This window comes from Mauremys mutica, unplaced genomic scaffold, assembly GCF_020497125.1.
Source record: "Mauremys mutica isolate MM-2020 ecotype Southern unplaced genomic scaffold, ASM2049712v1 000671F_np12_subseq_1:101755_obj, whole genome shotgun sequence".
Taxonomy (NCBI): Eukaryota; Metazoa; Chordata; order Testudines; family Geoemydidae; genus Mauremys; species Mauremys mutica.
The window spans coordinates 71,030-81,469 of record NW_025423030.1 but is presented as its reverse complement, the minus strand read 5'-3'; the positions used below and the strand labels follow the sequence as shown (position 1 = coordinate 81,469).

At 56.9% G+C, this 10,440-nt stretch overlaps 1 non-coding gene across 1 annotated transcript; it reads left to right on the top strand.

Moving 5' to 3' along the window:
• The first annotated feature begins 7,254 nt into the window (after positions 1 to 7,254).
• Positions 7,255 to 7,448, top strand: LOC123357474. The gene has a single exon (XR_006575561.1). It is a non-coding gene; the product is annotated as a U2 spliceosomal RNA (small nuclear RNA).
• The last annotated feature ends 2,992 nt before the right edge of the window (positions 7,449 to 10,440 follow it).

Here is a 10,440-nt window from a genome sequence, read left to right as displayed (position 1 = left end):
TCACAATCACACCCCCCACACACCATAATATTCACAGTCGTGCTCAGAGACACAACTGCACGCAGTTCACTCCCACTGCTCCAAATACAAGGACCTCCTGCCCCACACAGCATGTGCCGAGGCCTGTGGAACTCACTGCCACTGGACGGCTACCGATGAGAATGATCCCCTCGTGCTGGATCGTCTGCTTGGCCCCCTGCCCCCTCTCGGGGCGCGCTGTGTGGCGTGGCTGGGGATTGTGCACTGGCCCAGCACCAGGCAACACAGAACGGACACCACATGCCCTGCCCCACCTCATCTGAGCTGCTCTCCAGGTGCATCGGAGCCCAGTGCCCCACACCTTGGCACTCCTGCCCCACAGGGGGTGAGCTGCAGCCCCCGCCACACTCCACAGAGGGGAGAAGGGTCAGGCCAGCCAGCCCTTGTAAGATGGGGAAATCACCGTCGGTGTTGACAGTATGGGGGCTGTGACATATGGAGAAACGGTTGTCACGGCAGCAGAGCATGCGCACACACACAATTGCAAACATACACGAACACATGCATGAATCCAGCCACACACACACACAATTGCTAATATACACAAACACCCGCACAAATCCAGCCAACACCAACCCAAGCCTGGGAGCCAGGGGAGCAGAGCAGAGCAGGCTGGGGCCGGGTCGCTCCACTTCCTGCAGGAAGTAGCCAGCCACCCTGGTCCCACGATGGCCTGTGGCCAGCCCCCTTCTGCTTCCCCCCACGGAGGCCTGGGACCAGCCCCTCTCTGCTTCCCCCCACAGAGGCCTGGAGCCCCAGCCTGCTCTGCTCCCCTGGCTCCCAAACTTGGGCGGCGGGGAACCACCCCACAGCACTCGCCGGCGGCGTGGCTGGGAGCCAGGGGAGTGGACCAGGCTGGGGCTGGGTCACTCCACTTACCAGGCAGTGAGTGCAGGGGCGGGGGCCATGGGGAAGAGCCGGGCAGCCCCCCTGCAGCAGCTCCCCACCCCAGCTCATCTCCGCTCCGCCTTCTCCCCTGAGCTCGCCGGCGCCGCTCCACTTCTCCCGCCTCCCAGGCTTGCGGTGCCAATCAGCTGTTTAGTGCAGCAAGCCTGGGAGGGGAGGAGACTTAGAGCGGGGGCGGCGTGCTCAGGGGAGAAGACGGAGCAGAGGTGACCTAGGACAGGGAGCGGTGCCCCTGCACACCCCCACCCCCGTTACTTGCTGTGGGCAGCCCTCCCCCCCGCACCCCCCGAACCCCCTGCCCCAGCTCACCTCCACTCCCCGGCCTCCCCTGAGTGCAATTTTTGGTGCCCCCAACCACTTGGCACCCTGGGCGGCCGACTAGTTCATCTAGTGGTTGCACCGGCCCTGGCCACTGCCTGTCAGCAGGATTCCTCCTCCTCCTCCTCAGTGCGACTAAATCTCTGCACCTAGACAGCCGGTCTGTCTGCTGCACCCCAGTCCCCCATGCCTGAGCCTCCCTGCCAAAGCCCTGCACCTGGCTCCAGAGAATTAAGTCTCACATGTCGCTGGGAACTCGACTTCTTGTGCCCAGAGAGTCTCGGCCCCCCTCAGTAGCTGACCTGAGAAACACAGTGTCTGCAAAAGCAGCAAAGAGTCGTGTGGCACCTTATAGACTAACAGACATATTGGAGCATGAGCTTTCGTGGGTGAATCCCCACTTCGTCGGATGCGTCAGTGTCGGCCTTTTCCAAAGAAGTGCCTGGAGGCCCTTTTTCTGTGTGACCACATGGCCTAATGGATAAGGTGTCTGACTTTGGATCAGGCGATCGAGGGGTCGAGTCCCTTCGTGGTTGTGCTTGTGCAGTTTTACCTTTGGGCTGAAAGTCCTGCTCCCTTCAGGGCTGGAACCTCTTCTTGGCCGCTCAGGCCAATGCTCTGGCTTCAGCTAGAGCCCCGGGAAGGAGTTGGGGGTTGGGTGTCACAAAGGCTGGGACATGAGCCCCAGGTGCTTCCAGTCTCGCCTTTGCCCTTCCTGACTTGCCAAAGAAAATGGGCGGCTGCCCGGGCTAGTGTGTGGAGCAGTTTCCCTCTGTCCCTGTGCTGGAGGGTACTTGCTACATAGCGCCTTTGGAGCCTGGATGTTTCTCTGCTTCTCACCAGCTGGGGAAAAGGCTCTTGGGGTAAAATCTCCTGCCCCACTGCAAAAGTCCGTCTCTCTGGTCACACACTCCCAGGGGTTAATCACCTCCTGAAACTATCTGTCTCTTCAGCCCACCTGGTCCCCGTCAGTCCCCCTTCGTTTTGCTGCTCCCCAGTCACTTACTGCAGGAAGCGCCGTCCATGGGGTGCAGTAGGTCCCACCGCTACCACCAGTTGTAACGGAGTGTGGGGGAGTCCGGCCCTGCACCCCTCTTCCTGGGACTCACAGTGACTCTCAGCCAGCCAGTAAAACAGAAGGTTTATTGGAGACAGGAATACAGGCTACAGCACAACCAGGACCCCTCAGTCGAGTCCTTCTGGGGTTCAGGGTGCTTGGATCCCAGCATAGGATTCCCTGAACTCTCCCCCCCAAGCCCCAAACTGAAACTGACCCAACCCCCTCCAGCCGGCTCCCTGGCTTTGTCTAGCTCCCCGGGCAAAGGTGTGGACCTCCCCTCCCCCCACCTAGCTCATGGTACAGGCTGAATACCTGTCCCTCACCTAAAATCCTCCCTGGCTCTCCCAACCCCCACACAGACAGCCCCTGCTCCATCACAGCAGGTCAGGACTGGGATAGCAGGGGCTGCGGGTCGGGAGTGAGGGGCACCGGCAGAGCTGTGGATCTGGAGGTCAGGACTGGGCTAGCAGGGGCTGTGGGTCGGGAGTGAGGGGCACCAGCAGAGCTGTGAGTCTGCAGGTCAGGACTGGGATAGCAGGGGCTGCGGGTCGGGAGTGAGGAGCACCCGCACAGCTGTGAGGCTGGAGGTCAGGACTGGGATAGCCAGGGCTGCGGGTCGGGAGTGAGGGGCACCGGCAGAGCTGTGGGTCTGGAGGTCAGGGCTGGGGTAGCAGGGGCTGTGGGTTGGGAGTGAGAGGCACCCGCAGAGCTGTGGTCTGGAGGTCAGGACTGGGATAGCAGGGGCTGGGGGTGGGGAGTGAGGAGCAATGGTAGAGCTGGGGGGAAACCAGGGGGCTGCGGGTCGGGAGTGAGGTGCACCAGAAGAGCTGTGAGTCTACAGGTGTGGACTGGGATAGCAGGGGCTGCGGGTCAGGAGTGAGGGGCATTAGCAGAGCTGTGATTCTGCAGGTCACGACTGGGATAGCAGGGGCTGCGGGTCGGGAGTGAGGGGCACCCGCAGAGCTGTGGGTCTGGAGGTCAGGACTGGGATAGCGGGGGCTGCGGGTCGGGAGTGAGGGGCACCAGCAGAGCTGGAGGGAGCGCAGGGGGCTGCGGGTCGGGAGTGAGGGGCACTAGCAGAGCTGGAGGGAGCGCAGGGGGCTGCGGGTCGAGAGTGAGGGGCACCAGCAGAGCTGTGAATCTGCAGGTCAGGACTGGGATACCAGAGGCTGCGGGTCGGGAGTGAGGAGCACCGGCAGAGCTGTGGGTCTGGAGGTCAGGACTGGGATAGCAGGGGCTGCGGGTGGGGAGTGAGGGGCACCGGCAGAGCTGTGGGTCTGGAGGTCAGGACTGGGATAGCGGGGGCTACGGTTTGGGAGTGAGGGGCACCTTATCACCAGGAGCTGCTCCCGGCCAGTCACCACACCCCATTCACACGCCTTTGGTCACTATGTAGCTCAGTGGCAATCACTGCCCCGAAGTGACTCCGGTGCAGGCACCCACAGCACGAACTCCCCACACCGGATTCTGTCCACACGCAGAGAATTCTCTCCGCCGGGCTCCTTCGGTTCCTCTCGCTGCTCTCCGTCCTGCCGCCAGACACTGCTCATCTGCATAACCCCGCCCATGGACACGTGACACCTTCTGTCGTTTTGGTCTCCAGTGAATGAGTTGCCTGCGGGGAGTGAGCACGTCACCGCACGTCACAGCCCCAGCGCACGTCACAGCCGCCGGGCGGGGATTGTCTGTGAGCCCCGCGCTGGGGGCGGGGCTTCAGGGAGAGACCCAGCCCCATAGACAGCCTGGGGCAGGGAGATATTGGGGGAAGGGATGGGGGGGAAGGGAGAGAAGGGGGGAGGGAGAGACGCAGCCCCATAGACCTGCAGGGGCAGGGGATCTTGGGGGCAGGAGGGGAGAAGGGGGATTGGCAGAGACCCAGCCTGGGGTGCAGGGGAAATGGGGTGGGGTGGAGGGAGACATGTGGGGTGGGGGAGGGGGGGTGAAATGTTGGTCCAGGGAATCTGAGTCACTCCCAGGAAATGCTGTGCAGGGGGGAGCACAGGGGCAGGGAGAGAGCCCCAGCCCCACAGAGCCCCAGAGGGATATTGGGGGCAGGGGAGGGGATGGAGGGAGGAGAGACCCAGCCCCATAGACCCCTAGAGGCAGCAGGATATGGGGGGGCAGGGGAGGGGATGGCAGAGGAGACACCCATCTCCATAGACCCTCAGAGGCAGGAAATGAGGGGAGAAGGGGGGAGGGAGGGATCCAGCCCTATAGACCTGTAGGGACAGGGAGATATTGGGGGCAGGAGGGGAGAAGGGGGGTTGGCAGAGACCCAGCCCAGGGTGCAGTGGAAATGGGCGGGTTTGGGGGGAACTGGGGAGGAGAAGAGACACATGGCAGGACACATGTTGGGACAGGGAAACTGACTCACTCCGAATACATGCAGAGCGGGGCAGGGCGGAGGCAGATCATGCTGGTCCCAGGGTAATTTTGGGGGGTTCTGGTTCCCCACTCAGCCGGGGGGCTCCCCTCTGGGCTGAGGAGCCCTGGGGTGGGGCGGGTGCAGGGGCTGTGTGTGTGTGTCAGGCTGGGGGAGCCGCCTGGGCAGAGGGGCTGGAACTGGGGGGGCTGCAGCAGCCCCTGGCTTGACGTGGTTTCCATCACACCCAGGGGTTACAGTTGTTTCGGTGGCTCAGCACCCCCCACTATACAGATTGTTCTGGCACCACTGGCCTAGGGTCACCATCTAGTGCCCTTTGCCGACCCGCTCAGGGCCTGCCTGGCTCTCCTAGAGCAGGGCGAGCGCCCAGCTCTCCTGGGGCAGGGCTGGCGAGAGCTCTGGACAGATACTAACAGCGCCGGGGAGCCTGGACAAATATTAGTTGGACAGAGGAGCCTGGGGCAGTTTTATCAGAGAGTAGAAATGAATCCTGCACACAGCACTGGAGCTGCAGTGCTCAGCGCGTGGGCCTGGGTCTCCTGCACAGTCTCCCTGCCCCCCCCCACCCCTCGTGGCATAACAAGTTCCCTGCAGAGAAGCAGAGGTGCGGGACCGAGGGGTGCGGCGGGTGCTGCAGCACCCCCATGTCTCACTGTGCAATGCTCCAGGTGCTGTGGGAACAAAGCCAGCATTATTGTATGATTCCAGAGAACCCCGGAGCTGTGCTGCCCCTGTGGAGTGTGAGCGGGAATTGCACGTTTTCATGTTGCTTGTGAACAGGCTTTCAGCACCCCTGACAGGCTGATTACAACACCTGCAGCCAATCAAGGCAGAGCTACTCAGGGCACTTGGGTTTAAAAAGGAGCTCACTTCAGTTTGTGGTGTGCGTGTGAGGAGCTGGGAGCAAGAGGTGCAAGGAGCTGAGTGGGAGTGGGAGTGCTGTGCGAGTGCTGTGCTGCTGGAGGACTAAGGAGTACAAGCGCAGGGGTGGCTCTACCTTTTTGGCCGCCCCAAGCAGTCATGCGCGGGAGGCGCCCCGGAGCCGCGGGAGCAGCGGACCTCCCGCGGGCATGACTGCGGAGGGTCCGCTGGTCGCGCGGCTCGGCTGGACCTCCCGCAGCTGCGGATGGTTCGCAGGTCCGGCGGCTCCGCTTGAGCCGTGGGACGAGCGCCCCCTCCGCAGTCATGCCTGCGGCAGGTCCGGTCGTCCCGGAGCTCCGGTGGACCTCCCGCAGGCATGACTGCGGCAGGTCCGCTGGCCCAGCCTGCCGCCCCCCCGGGAAAGGGCCGCCCCACGCACGTGCTTGCCGCGCTGGGGTCTAGAGCCGGCCCTGTACAAGCGTTATCAGACACCAGGAGGAAGGTCCTGTGGTGAGGATAAAGAAGGTGTTGGGAGGAGGCCATGGGGAAGTAGCCCAGGGAGCTGTAGCTGTCATGCAGCTGTTACAGGAGGCACTATAGACTGCTGCAATCCACAGGGCCCTGGGCTGGAACCCGGAGTAGAGGGCAGGCCTGGGTTCCCCCAAACCTCCCAACTCCTGATCAGACACAGGAGGAGTTGACCCAGACTGTGGGTTCCACCAGAGGGGAAGATCACTGAGGTGAGCAAATCTGCCAATAAGCACAGGACCCACCAAGGTAGAGGAGGAACTTTGTCGCAGCCTCTAATTGCAGTGTTTTTAAACCGTCTGCATGTTGCTTGCAGGCTCCTAACACTTGCCACAGCAGCTCCTTTTAATTTCCATTCAACCATCTGTACTTATGCTGATAGGTCGACTTTAGGTGTTTAACTTTGATTGGTAGCTGAGAAGATGGTAAATTGGACAGAAACCCGTTCGACAAACCTCTTCATTTCCTTGTTATTTCCTGACTTCTTTATTCATGTAGCATCCTTGCATTAGGAGATGGCTAATTAATAAGACCACAAACCTTGGCAATCAAATGGAACCTGAAGTCCACAGAAGACCCTGAAAGGCCCTTGGGGAGTGGAGTGCAAGTTGAGGAAGACTTCCCTGCACAGCTTCTCTCTCAATTCTCATTTTCCTGGATTGAGTGCAAAAATTGGGAATCAGCTCAGGGTAGAGTTATACCATGTGTGTGCAGTGGTTAGACAATAAACTGGACTGGTATGGAGCAAAACTCTTATGTGTGCCTGATGACTGTATGTTTGAGAAGGAGCAGAAAAGAGCACTGGGGCTGCGGGATAGCGCTTGCATAGGCTTTCTGTGGCCTGTTTTGCTGTAAGAGTTAACAGAGAGAGATTGTTAGTCACATGTCAGTGGGTGGGTTTATGCAAATTAGGCGTGTACAGGGAAACCAGCAAGAGGAAGGAGGCTGAAAGACTTCTCTGTCTTTGAACAGAATTGTGTGTTAAGGGCTCTTGCTTTGAATTCTTCCAGTGGAGTCATTTCGGGGAAGTGATCATCACTTTGAGTTACCTAGTTATCAAAGTGTCGTGAATGGTGTTTGGTGCGTGTCTGGGAGCTCCTCGTGCTGAAGTAAAAAGCAGTGGGGGAATAGCGGCTGCCTAACATCCGAGACTCACAGCATTGCTTCTCGGCTCCTTAGAGCTCAGATCAAGCGTAGTGTCTGTTCTTATCAGTTTAATATTTTGATAAGTCCTTTATTTAAGGACTGTATGTTAAATTGATTTTTGAAACAAGGGGATGGAATAGGAGCTTGCTCTGTCCACCCCATGCATTGACCTGGTATTGCAGTGTCTCCAGGACCAGTGCCTCTCCTTCAGAGGAGATTTGTGTGGTTAAAAAAGCAGAATAAGATTCACTCTAAAGATGCTGATTTGAGAAGATTTTTTTTAAAGTAGTTGGAAAATCAGGTCTCTTTAGCACTTAAGTTCTTCATAACAACATATTGTTAAAATTCCTTGGGAGTGTTTTCTGAGTCTACAGCTGTGAGTTTCTTTGTCTTGCTGGAAAATTGTTTTAAAAGCTGAGATTCTTCTGTTTGCTGTGAGTTTTTTCAACAATATGAGGGACGAAAGCTTTCCAGACTGAGGGTCTGTTTGGGAGATGGTTGGTTGGGGGGGGGGGACACAGATTGGTAATATTTGAGGTCACATGTATATCAGTAACTGGATGAGTTACACAGACTTCTCCCCACCCAGCCTACGCTCCATGTATCTTGACTGAGCCTGCCGCCCACCATCCCAGAGCAGAAGCCTGAAGCCTGAGCCCCACCGCACGTGGGTAGGTGGGGAACTCCCGCTGGTTGCCTGCTCCTGCAGTGTTTGTGACTCCGGAAGGGGGTAGGGACCAGCCCCTGCAGGCAGCCCGGGGGAAGAGCCGCTGCTTTGCTGCCCCCGACTCCCCCTCAATTACAGCCCGGGAGTCTGTGGCCACAATAAAAGCCCCTGGTGGCCACATTTGAGAAATGCTGGAGCCTCACAGTAAACAAATCCCAGCAGGTTTGTCACTCCCTGTCCCCCAGCCTGAGGATTTCCTGCCCTCTCCCACCCAGACCAACCTTCCTGGAAGTTCCCACCCCCTATGTATTTACTGCCCTTTCTCCCCACCAAGGGAACCCGCCAGCAACTCCCTGATAATCCCTCCCTCAACTGGCTCCACTGCAGCCATTTCCCTTCCCCTGCCCCTGGGAGGACGGAATGAGCTGGAGCAAAACATGGATGTTGCGCTGCAGCCTGTTAGGGCAAAAAGGGCAACTGAGGACATGTCAGAACAGGAAATAATTTCCCAGCACAATTCCCCCCAGGCTCTTTCCCTGCACACAGATATTCTAGCTTGTCCTGCATGGGACAGAAACATCCAAATCTAGGGCTGTCAATTAATCGCAGATAACTTACGCAATTAACTTTAACAAAATCATGATTAATCTCAGTTTTAATCACACCGTTAATAGAATACCAATTGAAATTTATTATATTTTGTTTTTCTACATATTCAAATATATTGATTTCAATTACAACATAGAATACGAAGTGTACAGTGCTCACTATATATAGTTATATTACAAATATTTACATTGTAAAATATAAAGTACTGTAGTGCAATCTCTTTATTATTGAAGTGCAACTTGCGTATGTAGATGTTGTTGTTGTTATTGTTGCAGAAGTGCACTCAAAAAGAAAACAATGTAAAACTTTAGAGTCCAGTCAGTCCTACTTCTTGTTCAGCCAATCGCTAAGACAAACAAGTTTGTTTACATTTACTGGAGATAATGCTGCCCGTGTCTTATATACGTCACCTAAAAGTGAGAACAGGCTCTCTCATGGCACTTTTGCAGCCAGCATTGCAAGGTATTAATGTGCCAGATGTGCTAACATCCATATGCCTTCATACTTCAACCACCATTCCAGAGGACATGCTTCCATGCTGATAACGCTCGTTTAAAAAAATGTGTTAATTTGTGACTGAAGACCTTGATGAAGAACTGTATGTCTCCTGCTCCATGGTTTTATCCACATTCTGCCATATATTTTGTTTTATAGCAGTCTTGGGTGATGACCCAGCACATGTTGTTCACTTTAAAACACTTTCACTGCAAATTTGACAAAACGCACAGAAGGTATAACGTGAGATTTCTAGAGATAGCTACAGCGCTCAACCCAAGGTTTAAGAATCTGAAGCGCCTTCCAAAATCCAAGAGGGACGAGGTGTGAAACATGTTGGCAGAAGTCCTCAAAGAGCAACATTCTGATGCAGACACTACAGAACCTGAACCACTAGACAGGAAAATCAATCTTCGGTGGGTGGCATCTGACTCAGATGAGGAAGATGAAGGTACTTTGGATCGTTATCGAGCAGTACCTGTCATCAGCATGGAAGCATGTCCCTGGCCTCTGATGGCTAGAAGCTGGGAGGGGAGAACAGGGGCTGGAGCTCTCCATGGCCGCCTGGTCTGGTCACTCCCTCTGAAGCCCACAGCCAGGGCCAGCCTTAGGGGTGGGGGCCACCAGGGAATTGCCCAGGGGTACCATGGTCAAGGGCGGTGCTGTACGGTAGCAGAGAGGTGTGTGCTGCCGGTGTAAAGTCAGAAACTGCTCCCGGCTGGCAGGGGAGAGCTGCTTGGGGTGGTGCCCAGATTTCTCCCTGTTCAGGAACATGAGGGGAGGGAGGGGAAGAGAAGGGGGAGATAGCGGTGATGACCGGATACTGCTCCCCCCAATGTTCCTCCGTGCCCCCCTAGGGAGCTGTGAGGGGGAGCAAGGAGCGACATCAGGGCTCCCTGCATCCAGGTCACCTTCCCCACCTGGGCTGCTGCTCTCTGTCCTCCCCTTATGCAGCCCCCTAGCGATGTGCGGAGGAGCAGTGTTCAGGGGCGGCGGGGGGAGCGAGCAGCAATGCCAGCTACTCCGTGCATCCAGGTCAGTTTCCCCAAGTGGGCACAGGAGGGGGTGCAGGGGTTAGGGGAAAAGGGGGCACAGTGCAGGGATTACGGGTGCGGGAGGAGGCAGGGGTTAGGGGTGCAGGGGTTAGGGGAACTGGAGGGGGCACAGGGTTAGGGGTGCAGAGCTTGGGGGCACCAGAGGAGGTTCAGGGTTGGGTGCCAGAGGGGGGGGAGCAGGGATTAGGGGGACAATAGCACAGACCACACCTACTCCTCCTGCTTTCTTCTGACACCAGTGTGGAAGCCAAGAAATAATTAATAAAGGTTTGAAGGGATCTTAATGTATGTTAGCTAATTTAGCAGGAGTTAGGCTCTGATCCTAATGCTGTGAGATATGTAGAAATAAGATAATGTGGTACAGAGTGAATTG